A 19,889-nucleotide genomic window follows, 5' to 3' on the forward strand; every position below is an offset into this window, starting at 1 on the left:
ATAACTTCAACTTATGAATTTGTCAATTGTTGTGATTTTGTAGGCATATAGTTCCCTCCGTACCCTGTTAAATTCTAAAATCAAATAGTTTTAGAATAAAAGTAGAAAAGGTGTTCTTACTGTGAATCATATTGATAAGTAACCACTGTACCCATTGTAACCCGGCTACATTGATAGTCCTTCAGAAATTTTCTACTTTCATTTTCCAATGGCTTTGTACTGTACCCTAATTGTAACCTTATTGGTAAAGGATAAATAGAGGTGTACCCTAGGGTACAAAAGTATCACCTAAACACAGTACCAATTTCTTGCCATATATGTTTGATAGGGTCAATCCTTAAGGTACTAGAATGAAATCTAAGAAACAGTTTTAAAAGTTACATATTAATGATGCATAGACATTAAGCATATGTTGAAAGACAAAAGAGCTATAAAAAGAGCTAACTTTCTAAGTTTCGGAATGACCTTGACCTTTGACCTTTACATGAATTTTAAGCTCAAAGGTCAATGAATCTTATGCAATTGAGCTCATGTCTCTCTATACCTTCTCGTTTTGAAAATTTTTAATTATTTGTAAAATTCAAAGACTTTAGGGGCAATAACTCATTGAAGAAGTCACCGAAGACTTTTGCAATGAATATTTTTCTAGAATCCTCTCAATTAGTCGAAGACTTTAGTGGAAGGTTTCATATTTGTACAGTTTATGGTTTCGCAGTATTAGCGATAACAAGGTTTTCCGCACAAAGGGCTATAACTTCTAATAGGGTCAATCTTACGCAATATTAATTGAATCTTTAAAATAGCTTTAAAAGTACATATTAATGATGCCAAGACAGTTTGTATATGTTAAAAGACAAAAAAAAGATATAAAAAGAGCTTAATTTCTAAGTTTTGAAATGACCTTGCCCTTTGACCTTTGCATGAATTTTAAGCTCAAAGGTCAATGAATCTTATGCAGTTGGGCTATGTCTCTATACCTTCTCGTTTTGAAAATTTTTAATTATTTGTAAAATTCAAAGACTTTCAGGGGCAATAACTCATTGACGAAGTCACCGAGACTTTTGCAATGAATAGATTCCAGAATCCTCTCAATTAGTCGAAGACTTTAGTGAAGGTTTATATTTGTATACGGTTTATGGCTCGAAGGAGTAGCGATAACAAGCATTTCTTGCAAAAGGGGCAATAACTTTGAAAGCGGTCAGAGTTCATACGCGTTGGGTCAAATTTGATCCTAACTTTTAATGACCTTTACGATGAACAAAATTTTTTTTCGATAAATGTGGAAACAAAAAATCAGCGGAAGAAAAATAATAGGAATAATAATAAACATAAGCAAATCAATAGGTCTTTCCACACAAAGGTGGAAAGACCTAATAACTAGGAGACTTATTGTTCACATAACAATAAGAGGTCTTTCCACCTTCTTTGAATTTCAAATTTGTTTTATATCTGACTCCAAAAAATTAAATTCTGTGAAAAAGAAACCAAAACTATCTTAAAACATTAAGTTTTAAGGTTTAATAGTATGTACAAAGAAGTTAAAGGGCAATAACTTAAATAAGGGGTCATCAGATCCTTTCTCACTTACACAGTGAAGTAAGGCCTAAAGACCCTAAAGACATTAGTAAATATTTAATGGCTCTACTGTCTACGGTTTCGGAGGAGTAGTGATAACAAGGTTTTTTGCGCTAGGGGCAATAACTTTTAAATGTGTTCATGTTAGGGGACAAGAATGAAATCTGTGAAACAGTTTTAAAAGTACATATTACTGATGCATAGGCATTAAGTATATGTTAAAAGACAAAAGAGATATAAAAAATGATTATTTTTTTATTTTTGGAATGAACTTGACCTTTGACCTTTATATGAATTTTAAGGCCAAAGGTCAATGAATCTTATGCAGTTGGTCCCATGTTTCTACGACTTGTCGTTTTAAAAAAAATTAATTATTTGTTAAATTCAAAAAGTTTCAGGGGCAATTACTCATTGAAGGGGTCACCGAATGATTTTGCAAATAATAGATTGGAGAGTTCCATTAATTAGTCGAAGACTTTGGTGAAGGTTTCATACCTCTATGGTTGATGGTTTCTGAGGAGTAGCGATAACAAGCATTTCTTGCAAAAGGGGCAATAACTTCGGAAAAGCTGAAGGTTCATTTACGCAGGTTCAACTGCAAAAATATTTTATGAAGTACATTCTTATGGACTATGAATCTCTTTGATATATCTTGAAACTCAAAATCACACGGCGGAAAAATAAGAAGAATAAGAAACAGAAGAATGCCAATAGGTCTGTCCACGGAAAGGTGGAAAGACCTAATAAGAAACAGAAGAATACCAATAGGTCTTTCCACGGAAAGGTGGAAAGACCTAATCATAAGCATTTCAAGAGATCTTTCAGCAGAAAGGTGGAAAGACCTAATAATATGTGTTTTGAAGGACCTTGACCTTTGACCTTGACCTACATATGAAGGTAAAAGTTTTTAAAGTTGTCGAAGGCACTGTTTAAGGTTTCGCATCGCTGCGGTCAATGGTTTTGAGTGGGTAAAGATATGAAGGCTTTTCTCACAAGGAGGAAGAACTATTTTATATGTCAGGCTTGACGGGCACAGAGAGACATTTGAAAACAGTTTTATAAGGATATTTGATAAATTTGATGGTATCAAGGTCAAAGGTCAAGGTCATCAAAAAAAAAACTTCTCATAGACATGAGTTTTCCACTTGAAGCTGGATCAAAGCTATACAAATAATAAATATGTTATTAACTCTTGAGTAAGGGTCAAGGTCAAAGGTCAAGGTCAACTATCAATGTCAAAGGTCAAATTCATTTTGTAAAAATAAACATGTATAAGCAATTTCATACTTTTTTCAATGACCTTGACCTTGACTTTGACGTTAAATTCAATGTCAAAGGGCAAAATATCTCATACACTTGGACACATGTCTTTACGACTTGTCGTTAACAAGTTTTTAGTTCTTCGCAAACATCATAAACTGTCAGGGGCAATAACTTCTTACATTGTTTACGAATTCGTTTGCTCTGAATAGATTGGAAAGTGTACTTATTTAGTCGCAGACATTGTTGAAGGTTTCGTTCTTCTACGGTTTACGGTTTCGGAGGAGTAGCGATAACAAGGGTTTACACTGAAGGGGGCACTAACTTTAAGAGGGGTCAATCTTAGGGGACAAGAATGAAATCTCTGAAATGGTTTCAAGAGTACATATTGAAGCTGCAAAGATGTTTAGAATTTGGTTAAGAACAAAAGAGCTATTAAAAATGCTTAATTTTACATATTTTGAATGACCTTGACCTTTGACCTTGACCTATATTTGAAGGTCAAAGGTCAATGAATCTTTTGCAGTTGGTCCCATGTCTCTATGCCTTGTCGTTTTCGAAAAGTTCTTGATATTCGTAAACTTCGCAAACTTTCAGGGGCAATAATTCATCGTAGGAGTTTACGAATCCTTTCGCAATGAAGGATTGAAGTCTACTAATTAAGTCGTAGACATAGGTGAAGGTCTGGAAACTCTGCGGTTTACGGGTTTGGAGGAGTAGCGATAACAAGCTTTACGACAAAAGGGGTAATAACTAAGTAAGGGGTCAAAGTTCAAATACGTTGGGTAATTTTTCAGAATAACTTTTGATATCCAGTATCAAGAACTACAAAGTTTTTCGATAAGTCTTGCAGTTTCAAAAGTCCGGCGGAAAAAGAATAATAACTAGGAGACTTATTGTTCACAGAACAATAAGAGGTCTTTCCACCTTCTTTGAATTTCAATTTTTTATATTTGACTCCTTAAAATATTAATCTCCATGAAAAAGAAACCAGAATTGTCCTTAAGCATGAACAAAATTAAAATAAAAAAAAATGAAATTACCTTGACCTTTGACCTTGAAAAATATTCAAGGTAAAATTTTAAGGGTCATAATGCAATTGATCCCATGCTTCTATGTCTTTTACTTTTCAAATTATAAGGTCTAATAGTAAGAACAAAGAAGTTAAAGGGCAATAACTCACATAAGGGTCATCAAATCCTTTTGCACTTATACAGTGAAGTTAGGCCTTAAGTCCCTTAAGACATTAGTGAAGGTTTGATGTCTCTACGGTCTACAGTTTCGGAGGAGTAGCGATAACAAAGTTTTTCACACAAGGGGATATAACTTTAAAAAGGGTCAATCTTAGGGGACAAGAATGAAATGAATGAATTAAAAAGTTTTAAGAGTGCATTTTAATGATGCAAAGACAGATAATATAAGTTGAAAGAGATTAAAATAGCTTAATTTCTCATTTTTGGAATGACCTTGACCTTCGACCTTTACATAAATTTTAAGGTCAAAAGTCAATGAGTCATATGCAGTTGGTCCAATGTCTTTACGACTTCCAGGGTTCTCCATCATTTGAGATTTTACTGTGTTGCAGAGTTTACGCGAAGCACTAATATTTCGCGGTATTTTCGCGAACAAATTCGCAACTGAATCACAATTCATAATAATTCCAAAGATTACAAGCTTACACTTCATTAAGTTAAAAATCATCAATTTGTTACACAATTGGTATGGTCGTACATACTGATAAAAGGAAAAAATCGTTCTGAAAAGCAGAGGAAATTCTGACCGAAAGTCGAACTACTTAGCATTTTTAAAAGTAGATTTGCCGTGTTAATTTATTAGGTTTCTTGATCAAGTTACCGCATTACAAAAAAGGAACTTCTGAACAGTAAAATATATTTTAAAGAGTTCCTTGAAGATGCTTAAATTTCAAGATTTTCGGCAATTTATTTACAGTAATTAAATGACATCGGTACGATGTTATGTTTGACTTACAGTGCTTACACAATTCAAGAGCCGTGGCTATATAGAAAGGACAAATTTAAATATTTTTCATAAATGATACAATGTATTTTTATTGCAACTACCTTTTAACCGGTACATGGAATTGTGAAAACAATTTATTTGTCTTTGTTCCGTCATGCGTAAAGTCCGGCCAGGGTCTAGGAGATAATTGATCAATTACTCAAGGTGAAGCCCTAGTAATTATGTGTCATAATTTTTTTAATTGAAAGACGGTATAATTGTTTGATAAAAGTTTCAGTTTGAGAAAATTTATGTGTGTAGATTTTCTAATTATCACAACTCTTACTGTGTCGGAAAATTTTTTACTGTGTTGCATGCATGAAATTTGAATCGTTACTGTGTCGGAGAAAATTTTACTGTGTCGGAAGCAACACAGTAAAACAGCTCATGGAGAACCCTGGACTTCTTGTTTTGAAAAAAATTAATTATTTGTAAAATTCAAAATCTTTCAGGGGCAATAACTCATATAAGGGGTCTGTAGATCCTTTCACAATGAATAGATTGAAAGATCCTCTCAAGTAGTCAAAGACATTAGTGAAGGTTTCATACCTATACGGTTTACGGTTTCGGAGGAGTAGCAAGCATTTCTTGCGTAAAGGGTGATAACTTCGAAGGGGGTCAAAGTTCAAACTTCTTGGGTCGTTTTTCGGAATTACTTAAGCTATCCAATATCATGAACTATCAAGTTTTCAGGTAAGTCTTGCGGTTTCAAAAGTCCGGCAGAAAAAGAACAGAAAGGTGGAAAGACCTAATAATCATAAGCATTTCAAGAGATCTTTCCACAGAAAGGTGGAAAGACCTAATAAACATAAGCATTTCAAGAGGTCTTTCCACAGAAAGGTGGAAAGACCTAAAAAATAAAGGAAAGGTGAAATTTTAGGTTTTTTAAATCACTTCTTGTGGCAACCGGAAGTGACGTCGGAGGCATTTATCCCTATATCTGTAACCCACTCTTGAAGGTTTATTATCCATATAAATTTTATTGTCTTGATCTGTTACCATTGCCAAGATCTGGCTATGCATATGCTTACTACTCATTTTGAAGATTGGAAATCACATGACCGGAAGTCAATTTTTAAAAAGATATTTGTAGTTACTCGAGACATTTGCAATCTGAATAACGTGTCTAAAATCATTTAAATACTCATTCTGTAGAATATATTTATGGGATAGTATGATACTCAATTTATAAACTTTTTCTCTCATAACCGGAAGTTGCTGTTTTTGTTTCTTTTGGAACGGACATATATTGGAACAACAATTAAGATGCAATAGTGTGATGCCAAAAAGTATTCCAAAAAAGAAAAAGATGAAATTTATGATTTCTTTGATGACTTCCTATGACGACTGGAAGTGACGGCGGACGATGTTATTCTAACTGTTTTTGCCTACTCATCAAGATTAACCACTTCATTAAGTTTGGTGTCTTAATCTCTCACCGTTTACGAGATCTAGCTATGTTAACTTCTCATTTTGAGGACGGGAAATCACGCGACCGGAAGTGAGTTTTGCAAAAATTCTTGACGTTATTGTAGACAGTTGCCGTCTGAATAACATATAAAAAAATCATTACAAATACTCTATAAATAAATGATATTTATTGGAAAGAAAAATACTCAAATTATGTAGTTTCCCTCTTATAACCGGAAATTGTCTTTTTTTGTTTCCAGTGGTACTGAAATATTTCAAAACAACAAATAAGATGCTATAATGAGAAGCTAAAACAGTTTGGTGAAAGAAAAGTTGAAAATTTCGGTTTTTTGGATCACTTACTGTAACGACCGGAAGTGACGGCGGACGATTGTATCACAGCTGATTTTGCCTACTCATCAAGATCTATCACTCTAGACAAGTTTGGTGTCTTAATCTTTTACCGTTTACGAGATCTAGCTATGATAACTTCTCATTTTAATATAAGGACCGGAAATCACGCGACCAGAAGTAAGTTTTACAAAGATATTTGACAATACTGTAGACATTTGCAGTCTGAATAACATATCCAAAAATCATTACAACTATTTCATCTATAAAAATTATTTATGGGAAAGAAAAATACTCAAAATATCCAGTTTTTCTCTTATAACCGGAAGTTGTCGGTTTTGTTTCCGGTGAGACTGACTTATTTCAAAACTGCAAATGAAATTCTATAATGTTATGCAAAAAAAGTTTTATGAATGAAAAGTTGAAATTTTTGATTTTTTTGATCACTTCCTGTGACGAACGGAAGTGACGACGAACAATCTTAACCCATTTAGACTTATCAAAATCTATTACTCATATAAGTATGGTGTCTTAATCTTTTACCGTTTCTGAGATATGACTCGGACAAAATATTTTTGGAAGAAACGGAAATCGGACATATCTGACGACCGGAAGTGAATTCTGAAAAACTGAAAACAACATTTGAAAGGTATTTTCATTCTCTATCATCCCTGAAAATTTCATGTGAATCTGTCCAGTCATCTCTGAGAAATCGTCAAGAAAAGAAATTTCAAAAGGGGAAAAAAATAAAAAGAAACAGTTGAATCACTATAAGGCCTTCCGTCTGAAACGGAAGACCTTCTATATGATAAGAAACAGAGTAAAAACTAGAACGATCTCGTTGCGAGCAGCGAGAGGTCTTCCGTCAGAATCTGAAATAAAAAACGAAAAATCAAGCAGAAAAAGTGATAAAAAAAATTCGGACATTCGGGGGAGCGAACCCGGGTCGCCCGCGTAACAATCCAACGTGCTAACCATTCGGCCATTGAAAACGCAGCTTCAAATTTTTAAATGCGAATATCCTGAGATTGCTTTTATCGATTCTAAAACAAATTACATATTACGGATTTGCAAGTCTCTATTAAGATTAAAAACACCAAAGAAAAATAATGAAAAATAAAAAAAATAAAAAATTGCATTTTTTGAATATGCTTCCGGAAGAAACCGGAAGTGCTGACGATGCCAGGAAAGGCAATTCTGCAAACCGCAAAGTCATGATCTATCATCTCCAATAAGTCTCCAGTTCATATTTTCAGCGATTTTCGAGAAAAGTGCGCGACAAAATCGCATTTTAAAATCAGGAAATTGTCCATAACTTGGCACCGGAAGCGAATTCACCAAATTTCTCTCCGGATGTAACAACTTGATATAATGACGCATATTTTGTGAAAGTTTCCATGAAAACTGCTCAATAGTTCTCGAGAAATCTTCTGCAAAAAATTTTGTCAAAAAAAAATAATAATAACTAGATGCGTTCTTGTTGCTTGGGCAACAAGCAGGTCTTCCGACTGACTTCTCTTTTGCAATCTATGCTGTGTCATCCCATGGAATAGATTTCTTAACGTATTTTTTTCGTTTACGTTCATTTACAGTAGTTTCTCAATACAGATCGTGATTGTCCCAGGTATTTCGCAAAATATCTCCAAATATAGCTTTTAAAAATCGGCAAAATGTTCCACACATGTTATAAAAGAGTGAAAAGTAATTTGCAACTAAAAGAAGACAAAAACAAAGAAAAAATTTGGGGAACGCCCCGAGCGGGATTCGAACCCCCGACAGTAAGACAAAGTTTGCTTTGGTCATATCTTTGCAATAAACCCACGCATGAAAAAAATGAAAACATATATAGATATCGTTGAAGACGCGCTATAAACCCTGTAAATCCCAAAGAAAAATATTGAAAAACAAAAAAGTTGAAAGAAGTGACTTTTTGAATTCACTTCCGTTTGCGACCGGAAGTAGGAACGACAAAAAATAAAGGACGTTCGGCACATCTACATGTGATGCTCGTTCATGTCCATAAGTTTCAATGTCATATCTTAAGCCGTTTTTGAGAAAAGTTGTGTACAAAAATCCATTTAAAAAATACAAATTTCCCCAAAAAACGCGATTGGAAACGAATTTTGAAAAAATGAAAAACACGTCTAGAGATATTAACCTGATGCATCTTTCCTGAAAAAATCTTTAAAATCTGTCCATGCACAGCTGAGATATCACCATGGAAATGAAAAAAAAGAATAATAATAATAACTAGAAGGTCTGCTATTGCAAGCAATAGCATATGTCGCCCCGTACTAGACAAGACTTTCATTTTTATCATCACTTAAACAATGGTCCATTAGCTAAGCTTGGACAACCATCGAGTCGTATCAGTCCTTTCTGTTGGAAACGGAAGACCTTAATTAGGAACATCCCATTTTATTTTTAGAATCGGTAGGAGAAGAAAGTAGTGAAAGAAAAAATTACAAGTTCCTTAATTTGCAGACTTGCATAAAAGAAATTGGGCAGATGTACTGAACTGAACCTCATACTTGTTAATTGGCAGTATCTTTCCTACCAATAAAGCTTGGCAAATGTAATTTTTTAAGAAGATCAGCCGAATTATTTTGTGTATTATATCGCCAGTAAGAACTCTGAAATTTCACTTTCATTTTTAGAGGTTCTGCCGGAAAACGAATCTCTGCATTGTACAGGGCTGATGTTTCTTAATATATGATAAATCATGTGTAAACTTTCTCAGTTTAGCGGAATCGTGAACATTTCGGCGAGATGAATGTTTTGTTTACAGTAGTGATCAAGGCTTAGCGCACCTGTAAGGAGCGGATCCTAGGATTTATGAATGATTAAAAACTACGGAAATAACGTACCAATTTTCTAATTTATACTTGCACTATCTAATGAAATTAATGATATACAAGTAATAGATATACAAAAAAAATGCGAAATGCTGATAAATGCAGTTGACAATCGTTATTTTATATATAGATAAAATAAAATAATTATAAAATCTAGAGACAAGACAGAAGAAGAATGAAGGTTGGCAAACTATGAAATCACATCAGGAGAACTGAATTTTATGAATGAAACTTTTAAAACGTTACTTGTAAGTTGTATATGTAAGATATGTGTATTCTAACTGGCAGTGCGCTTCAAAAGGGGGGGGGGGGGGTCGTCTTGAACAAATTACCTTATGTTTGAACGGTAAGTGCTAGGGTTTTTTTATTTCAAATATGTAATCCTTGTGGTAAGAAATTTTATTGGACACGAAGAACTTTTGACCCTTTGACCTAGACCTTGGAGAACACATGTGTACATCTTAACCTTTTTTCTGTTACGTTTCTATGACAACTGTGCGGGACTCATTACAATTATTTTAAAAGTAAAAATCACTTTGACACATTGCAAGGAATTAACATTGAAAGTTTCAAAACGATTGCTTGATTAGTTATTGAGAAAATAGAAATTAAAGAATTTTAACATTCCCCTGGTTTCCATGGCAATAATCAATTATTTGAAAATTTTAAATGCATGGCGCACAACTACAGATAATAATCATTAAAATAAAAAGAGTTTCATGACGAACGTTTAAGGGACCAGAGAGAACACTCTCGGACAAAATTCGTCGTTTTTTACAGGTTTCCATGGCAACGGTAGACATATTGGAACTGAACGACCTCACTGCACAACTACAACCAGTGATCGTCCTTTGAGGAAAGTTTCAGGAAGATTGCCCCAGCCATCTCCGAGAAACAGCCTGGATAAAAAAAACATGCGTACAATATCAATATGTCGTCCCCGACTTTGTTCGGGGCGACATAATAATAGGAAACCGACGGAAAACAATAAGGTCTTCCGAAGGAAGTCGGAAGACCTTAATAAGAACTAGAAACGATCTTGTTGCGAGCAACGAGAGGTCGTCCGTCCGTTTCAGGAAAAGGACTTAAAATCGAGTTGAAAAAGTGATAAAAAAATTAGTCACAAATGGGATTAAACACAGGTCGCCAGCGTGAAAATCCGACGCGCTTTTTTCCTCTATATTCCCAACACGCTCAAATCACGTGTTTGAGTCCACTGGTCCAAATGTACTTGAATATACTTCTTCAACAATTCTCCTGTCTAAGAATCACGAAAGGCACGCCACTATTTATTATTTTGCGCCAAACGCCACAAGTTAATCTACGCGCCTTTTCTTTGGAATGTTTCATTAAATAGGCGTGATAGCTTCAATAGAATAAAGAAACAGGAACGTTCTTTAAGCTTAATTTAGAGGTTTAGAAAATATATTTAACATATTGTACATATTCTATATCTTATATACGTATAAGCAACACAAAAGAAGTGAAATGGTAATCATTTTTAATTTATTTAATTACCCGTTTATCCCCAAAGTGAACTAACCCGATTCTTTACACCTTTATGAAATGGTAGAAATGGTTCGATGAAAGACATGTCTAACTCTTCAACGGTCAAGGAATCAGATTTCATTTATGTTCAATGTTCAACTTTAAATATCTTTGAGAAAAGAATGTTAATATAAACTCCATTGAAGATCTTATTTAAAAAAGGGTTTCTTATTTTTGTCTTTTGTATTACTTTTATATGACTCAAGTGTGCACGGGAAACACAGTGGTTACTTTTGTGAAAAACGAATAAATTTTAAATGCTGCTCTAAATATATTTATGTATACAGTACGCCTGCAACGGTACACCTGTCTAAGAATCATTAAGGGCGGGCCACTATTCATAATCTGACAACAAATACCACGAGTAAATATTCGTGCCTATATCATTTGGACTGATCTATCAAATAGGTGTGATAGCTTCAATGAAATTAAATATTAAAGAACAAAGTACGGTATTAGCAGTAATTCGCCGCCAAAAATACGATATTTTAATCTTCTTTGAACAATTTTTTGATGTTATGCTTTGAAGTAAGGAAGATGCGAACTAAATTCTACAGGCATAATCATGACGTAATTTTTAACTATGACGTCACTAATGCGCTCTAAACATGGAATGGTCGTCTAAAATCGTTAAATTATATTGAAAAATGAGTAATCTTTGCTGAAATTAGACCCTTTCACATGCAACAACCACTTTTATACTCTGCATACATGTATAAGTTCATCATTACATATCGCAGTTACACTATTAAAATTGTGTTGGTTGTCACCTGTGATCAATATGAATTTTGCAAAAGTTAACATTCGGAAAAAAGATATTTTACCGACACAATTTTCCTGACATCGATATTAATGACGCATAATTGATACCAAATGAGATTTTCTTATTTCAAGTGCCATCACTGGATATTGTACACTATTGATACCTGAATATGAATACAATATTTTGAAAACAAAGAATAAATGGTACCTAAAGATGCCGCTTGTTTACTTATGCTGTTTGTTCATCATCTACACAAGTGTATAGACTGTAGTGTCCGTTGGTTGTACAAATAGTATTGAACAACAGTACTAAAATATCATAGACCTCAGAAATAGACAATTTTTTTTTTTATTTATTAAAATATTAATTTAAAAGAAAATCGGAAATACCTTATATCAGTACATGTATATTTATATTTTCTACGAGTCTTCATCAATGTACATGTACATGTGTATAGTCTTACTAAAGTCATAGTGTGACCTCCGAACAATAATATGACAACCATAAATAATACAATGAAATGTATACATGTACATGTAGTATGCACATTATTAGTCCGAAATAGCACAAACAAATACAAATGTTTATTTTATTACATGTTATTTTCGGGGCAAATATTTCATGCAGCATTATCCAAAGTTATAGAGTACATGTTTAGGCAAATTTATTTTTTGAAGTTAGTGGTAGATCAGGAAGGGGGGGTGGTCTTGCTAAAACGTGGAATGGAAAAGGGAACGGAAAATTAGTGTCAATGAAATATACTACATTCGGAATAAATCACAAGAAAGCAAATTTCTTGATATAAAAGTCATATATAATGAAAATTCTTCTATTTTTTAAGCGTGTTCATAAAAAGAAATATGGTTTTGAAAAAAGCGGTTCATATAGCGGAAGGAAAAAGGCTATAGGTGTGTGTATACATGTACCTGTATCTTTAAAGACATACCCCGGGCATGTTTGACACACAGGTGCTTGGGGACAGGAACCCCCACCCCCCACCCTCCCGTGTTCCGTACCCCAAGGATTATTTGACTTTTTTGAGTAAAATATTTTTCAAAAAACATGTATAACCTGTTTTATATACACACTGTTGTTTTAGCTTTATTTTAGTCCTTAATACGTTAATTCGATTGTTTGTATCTTTTTTTATGACACACAAATTCGGGTTTGCCCGTTTTAGAAATAGTAAAAATGACGACTTCCGTTCACGAACATTTGAAATGCTGAGTCGCGGTAGATAAACATGAAAATCCTCAGGACTGGAAATACAATGGGACACAAATTATCGACGAATCAATTAATTAATCATCTCTGAAGACATTGAAATCTTTACTTCCAGTCGGTAAGTAGCTTTCATCATAATTTTTTGAGGATTTCCTACCGAGAGGTCGAAAATCGTATGTTGAAGTTGCCAACCTTGTTTTGTTATAGTATCAGTGAGGGTGAATTTTTAAAAGGGCTAGTTTTAGCTTTGATTTTGGATTTTTCAGTTGTAATACTTTGAAAATATATCATAGAAAAATATTTTAAGAATATTTCAAAATATTTTCAAAAAAGTCCAATAATCCTTGGGGTACGGAACACGGGAGGGGGGGGGGGGGGGGTCCTGTCCCCAAGCACTTGTGGTTTGCCATTCAGCTGATGCAGACATGTACATGTATGTAAGAATCCAGGAATCTTGTAGAAAGGAGGGCAGTTTTGGATCGGGACAGGGGCCCACAACCACACCCAAAAAATGATTTATCAAATCTAAATAAATGTATATTTTGGACACAAAGCCCCCCCCTTTAAATCCGCCAGCTTTGCAGTGACATGATATGCATATCAAGAAATTCAAATATAAATAGCTGAAACATTAAAGAAAATTCTTGAGAATTAATTCAAAACATTTTTTTTTCTCTAATTAAAGCGACCTTAGTATAAAATTTTTACATCATTGCTCATTCCAGGTGTGTACCAAAGTTATCCTGTTATGGTTGCCTCTAATCATAATCTTCAAAAATTTTTTTAAGATTTCAGTTTCCTCACCATGGATCATTTAGATATCAAAATTTTGCCATCACTTTTTCCAGACACTGTATACGCTTTTAACTCAATAATTGTTGTTGAACAACCCCCCCACCCCGCGCCCTACACATACTTTTTGTTAATGTGATTAAGGCTGTCTAGAAGTAATTGTACGTTTGAAGTTTCCTATAAACTTCAAAACCTACGAAGGAGGAAGGGAAAAATTAAACAAACGAAATCTTCGAAGAAATAAGTATTTACTCATTAAATATGTCAATATTTGTACATGTAATCATGTAAGTTTATTGTTTCACAATAGTTTTAAGTAAACTTGTCACTTTACATACTCTCAGAGGTTTACATGTTGTATATTTCTATATATGTAATGTATAGTTTTGATTAAAGTAAACGAAAACTTTAAAATATGTTGACTTTTCCGAGTGTCAATTTCTCCGAGACCTCCGTGCACGGTATACAAACTTCGGGCAGCCTAAAGTTGTAAGTTATGTTATAAAAAACGTACTGAGAGAAGATAAGTTTGAACTCAATTAATCCACCTTCCAAATCAAACCGCTTGGATCTTTCAGGGTAAGTTAATTATATTCTACCCCTGCCCCTCTCAAAAGCAAAATACTTGCCGTATATATATACGTCACTGCTATATGTCGGCGATTTCCGTGAATAAGAGACAAGACATGACTAAATCATCTTGTATTTAATAATGAGGGATTAAATATGCATAAGATATACCGTTTATGATAAAATTTGTGTTATTTGAGGGATTTGATCTAGGTATAATCATATTTTCCGTTTCGATCCGCGTTTTAGCAACACCAGGAAAAGGGGGGGTGCTAATTTGGTAAAAAAAAAAGAAAAGAAAAGAAAGAAAGACTTGTACCCTTGTTAGTTGGTGGGTTCCATGGGCCATGCAATTTATGAAAGGCCTGTGCGTCCCGGGAATGGGGATTGCAAATAGTTGGTGTGGTTTTTTTTTTTGCTCACTATCTATTACATAAATGCCTTAAAATTAAGAAAATTTTGGGGATAGGGACTACTAAACAATACATATATAACATGTAATTATCCTGTAAATACGTACATTAAATGATCATAGTCTTCCATACTATTGTTCTAATAAATGTAAATATTAACTTTCTTGTTATTCGAGTTTTTTTTTCCAACTGTTTGTGCACATTACTTACCATATTTTTGAGAATTGAACTTTTTTGTCACTAAGGACATCCCCGGACACACGAATTTTCCCCTCAGTACATAATTTGCATAAGTAGATTTTTCTCAATTGATTTAACAGAAATACATGAAATAGCTGATACTATTTTTATTGAGACCTGCAATAAAATGAGAGTAAATATCCACGAGAAAAGTATTATGAAATCAACAACTTAATTTCTTCAATATATAATGAAACCTGTGTCCTAGCGATTAAGTAGAAATTTTCCGATTACGCTTATTGTACACGTAAAGGTATGACGTCGCGTCAAAATTCTTCGTAAAATCTCGACGTTCTGCTATAAAAGGTACTGTATTCAGCGTTATTTTTCCAATGCATCAATTTAAGTCAGGTATATAAATTATACATCATTTGATTCTAAAAATTCTAAGGTTCTTAAAATGTTTTGAACGGAGCAGGTCTGACATCCGGCATTTTTTGGCTAATACCGTACTTTGTTCTTAAACAACTTCTTATCGCATTTATTTTATTTCGACGTTAAGCAAGTAAATTTAACACATTGCACACAAGTATCTAGTCAAATTACACTAAAGCAGTAAACGGAAATTAAGTTTTATGATTGTCACTAAATTGCAGCGTACTAATAGGTGAAAGTCCACGTAGTTTTTTTACTTTCAATGTATCATTTAGTCAAACGCTCAACTGACTCCATACGCCCCTACTCGCGAAATGGCTGAGTTGACAGAGACAGCCGCCATCTTGGGCCCGCTTCAGATTTTCAAATATTAATATCTAGAATTCAGATTAACCAATGTTCAAACAAATTATATAGTAAGCATCTATATAAGAGTCAGTATTAATATTCTCAAAATGAATGAAAAATATTGGAAAACAAAAAAGTTAGAAAATACGTTTTTTTCAATTTGCATATCCTCACGACAGGAAGTATTAACGACGAACGAAAGTTCGCGTCCTGGCTAGTATCTATCACGATCTATAATCCCTGAAAGTTTCACTTTGATATCTCTTACCGTTTTAAAGTTATATCGTGGACAAAATGTCATTTTAATTTCAGGAAATTGTCCATAACTTGGCACCGGAAGTGACTTTCCAAAAAATCTCTCGGATATAATAAATTCATGTTACAACACATTTGTTCTGAAAATTTCATGTAATTTCAAGCAGTAGTCTTTGAGAAATCGCGTGCACAAAATTAGAAAGTCAAAAAAATAAGAATAACTAGATACGATCTCGTTGCGAGCAACGAGAGGTCTTCCGTCCGATTCAAGAAAAAAAAAATCGTAAAATTCAGCTGAAAAATGATTCAATATTTTGGGAACAAGGAGGATTGATCCCAGGTCACCACCGTGAATGCGTTTTTTTTTTACCTTTTGTCCCCAACGCACAAACCATTAAGCTATTAGGAGTACTGCTTTTAATATACTTTTGTATACTTTTTCAACATGACTCCTTTCTAAGTATTACAAATGGCGGTTACTATTCCTAATTTCGCACCCAACGCTACGAGTAAATATTCACGCCTTTTTTTGTACTGATCTTTTAAATAGGTGTGATGGCTTAAATGAAATTGAACAAATAAAACGTTCTTATCGCTTTTATTTTATTTCCACGTTAAGAACATATATTTAAAACATTGTACGCATTACATATTGTATCCAGCCAAGTTACACTAAAGCAGTGAAACGGAAATCAAGTTTGACAATGAATTGCAACATACTATTACGTGAAAGTCCAAGTAGTTTATAACATTTCATGTATACTTATGTCAGAATCATTTAATCAAACGTTTAGCTGCCTCAATAAGCCCCTACTAAAGCAGTAAAACGTAAATTAAGTTTGAAGATTGTCACTGAATTGCAGCATACTGATAGGTGAAAGTCCATGTAGATTTTTAATTTTCATTTATCATTTAGTCAAACGCTCAGCTGACTCCATAAAGCCCTACTCGCGAAATGGCGGAGTAAGCAGAGACAGCCGCCATCTTGGGTCCGCTTCAGATTTTCAAATATTAATATCTAGAGTTCTGATTAACCAATATCCACACAACTTATATAGAAAGCATCAATGAAAGGGTCTCTATTATCATTCCAAAAATAAATAAAAAATGTTGAAAAACAAAAAAGTTAGAAAATACGATTTTTACAATTCGCTTCTCCTAACGACAGGAAGTACTGACGACGAGCAAAGTGTTGCGTCCCGGATGGTATATATCACGATCTATAATCCCTGAAAGTTTCATGTTGATATTTTTTACCGTTTTTGAGTTTAATCGCGAACAAAATGTCATTTTATTTTCAGGAAATTGTCCGTAACTTGGCACCGGAAGTGAGTTTCCAAATTTTCTCTCGGATATATAAAATTCATGTAAATTAATGAAAATTTCACGTCATTCCCTCCAGTAGTCTTCGAGAAATCGCGTGCACAAAATTAGAAAGTCAAAAAAATAATAAAAAGAATAATAATAATAATAATAATAATAACTAGAAAGACCTTAATAATAACTAGAAACGATCTTGTTGTGAGCAACGAAAGGTCTTCCGTCCGATTCTGGAAAAAAACCCACGTAAAATCGAGCTGAAAAAGTGATTAAAATTCTGGTCACAAAAGGGATTGAACCCAGGTTGCCAGCGTGAAAATCCGACGCGCTTTTTTCCTCTTTATTCCAAACACTCTCACATCACACGTTTGAGTCCACTGCTCCAATTGTACTTGAATATACTTCTTCATCAATACACCTGTCTAAGAATCACGAAAGGCACGCCACTCTTTATCATTTTGCGCCAAATGCCACAAGTTCATCTGCGCGCCTTTTCTTTGGAATGTTTCATTAAATAAGTGTGAGAGCTTCAATAGAATAAAGAAAAAGGAATGTTCTTTAAGCCTAAATTTGAGGTTTAGAAAATATTTTTAACAGATTGTACATATTCTATATCTTATATAGGTAAGCAACACAAAAGAAGTGAAATAGGAATCATTTTAACTTTTTTTTAATTATCCGTTTATCCCCAAAGTGAACTAACCCGATTCTTTACACCTTCATGAAAAGGTAGAAATGGTTCGATGAAACACATGTCTCGCCCTTCGACGGTCAAGGAATCAGATTTCATTTATGTTCAATGTTCAACTTCAAATATCTTTGAGAAAAGAATGTTAATATAAACTCCATTAGACGATCTTATTTAAAAAAGGTTTTCTTATTTTTGTCTTTTGAATTACTTTTTTATGACTCAAGTTTGCACGGGAAACACAGTGGTTACTTTTGTAAAAAACGAATAAATGTTCAATACTGCTCTAAATATAGTTATGTATACAGTACGCCTGCAACAGCACACCTGTCTTAGAATCATAAAAGGCGGGCCACTATCATACATTGTAATCTGGCAACAAACACCACGAGTAAATATTCGTGCCTATCTTTTGGACTGATCTATCAAATTGGTGTGATAGCTTTACTGAAATCAAATATGAAATTAAACAATTTCTTATCGCCTTTATTTTATTTCGACGTTAAGAAAGTAAAAACACATTACACACAAGAATCTAGCCCAATTACACTAAAGCAGTAAACGGAAGTTAAGTTTTCAGATTGTGGCTGAATTGCAGCGTACTAATAGGTGAAAGTCCACGTAGTTTTTTACTTTCCATGTATCATTTAGTCAAACGCTCAACTGACTCCAAAAGGCCCAACTTGTAAAATGGCGGACTTGACAGAGACAGCCGCCATCTTGTGCCCGCTTCAGATTTTCAAATATTAATATCTAGAGTTCAGATTAACCAATGTTCAAACAAATTATATAGTAAGCATCTATAGAAGAGTCACTATTATTATTCCCAAAATAAATGAAAAATATTGGAAAACAAAAAAGTTAGAAAATACGTTTTTTTTTTCAATTTGCTTATCCTAACGACAGGAAGTATTGACTACGAACGAAAGGTCGCGTCCTGGCTAGTATCTATCACGATCTATAATCCCTGAAAGTTTCACTTTGATATCTCTTACCGTTTTAAAGTTATATCGTGGACAAAATGTCATTTTAATTTCAGGAAATTGTCCATAACTTGGCACCGGAAGTGACTTTTAAAAAAATCTCTCGGATATAATAAATTCATGGAACAACACGTCCGTCCTGAAAATTTCATGTAATTTCATCCAGTAGTCTTTGAGAAATCGGGTGCACAAAATTAGAAAGTCAAAAAAATAAGAATAATAACTAGATACGTTCTCGTTGCGAGCAACGAGAGGTCTTCCGTCCGATTCAGGAAGAAAAAACCCACGTAAAATCGAGCTGAAAAGTGATTCAAAATTTTGGTCACAAGGAGGATTGAACCCAGGTCGCCAACGATAATGCAAAGTTTTTGCTTTTATCCTCAACACACAAACCATTAAGCTATTGGGAGTACTGCTCTAAATGTATAATTGTCTAATCTTTTGCCACAGTACACCTATCTAAGAATTAAAAAAGGTGGGCCACTATTCATAATATCGCGCCAAACACCACGAGTAAATCATCGCACATTATCTTTGGATGGATCTATTGAATAGGTGTGATAGCTGTAATGAAATTAATACATAAAACGTTCTTATCGCCTTTCAGGAAAAGAACCTTAAATCGAGCTGAAAAAGTGATAAAAAAAATTTGGTCACAAAGGGGATTGAATCCAGGTCGCCAGCGTGAAAATCCAACGTACTTTTTCCCTCTTTATTCACAACATACTTAAATTATGCGTTTGGGTCCACTGCTCTAAATGTACTTGAAAATACTTCTTCAACAATACACCTGTCTAAGAATCACGAAAGGTGCGCCACAATTTATAATTTTGCGCCAAACGCCACAAGTAAATCTGCGTGCCTTTTCTTTGGAATGTTTCATTAAATAGGTGCGATAGC

Source organism: Saccostrea cucullata, unplaced genomic scaffold (assembly GCF_032062105.1).
Source record: "Saccostrea cucullata isolate Sc308-1 unplaced genomic scaffold, CSIRO_AGI_Scuc_v1 ctg4351, whole genome shotgun sequence".
Lineage (NCBI taxonomy): Eukaryota > Metazoa > Mollusca > Bivalvia > Ostreida > Ostreidae > Saccostrea > Saccostrea cuccullata.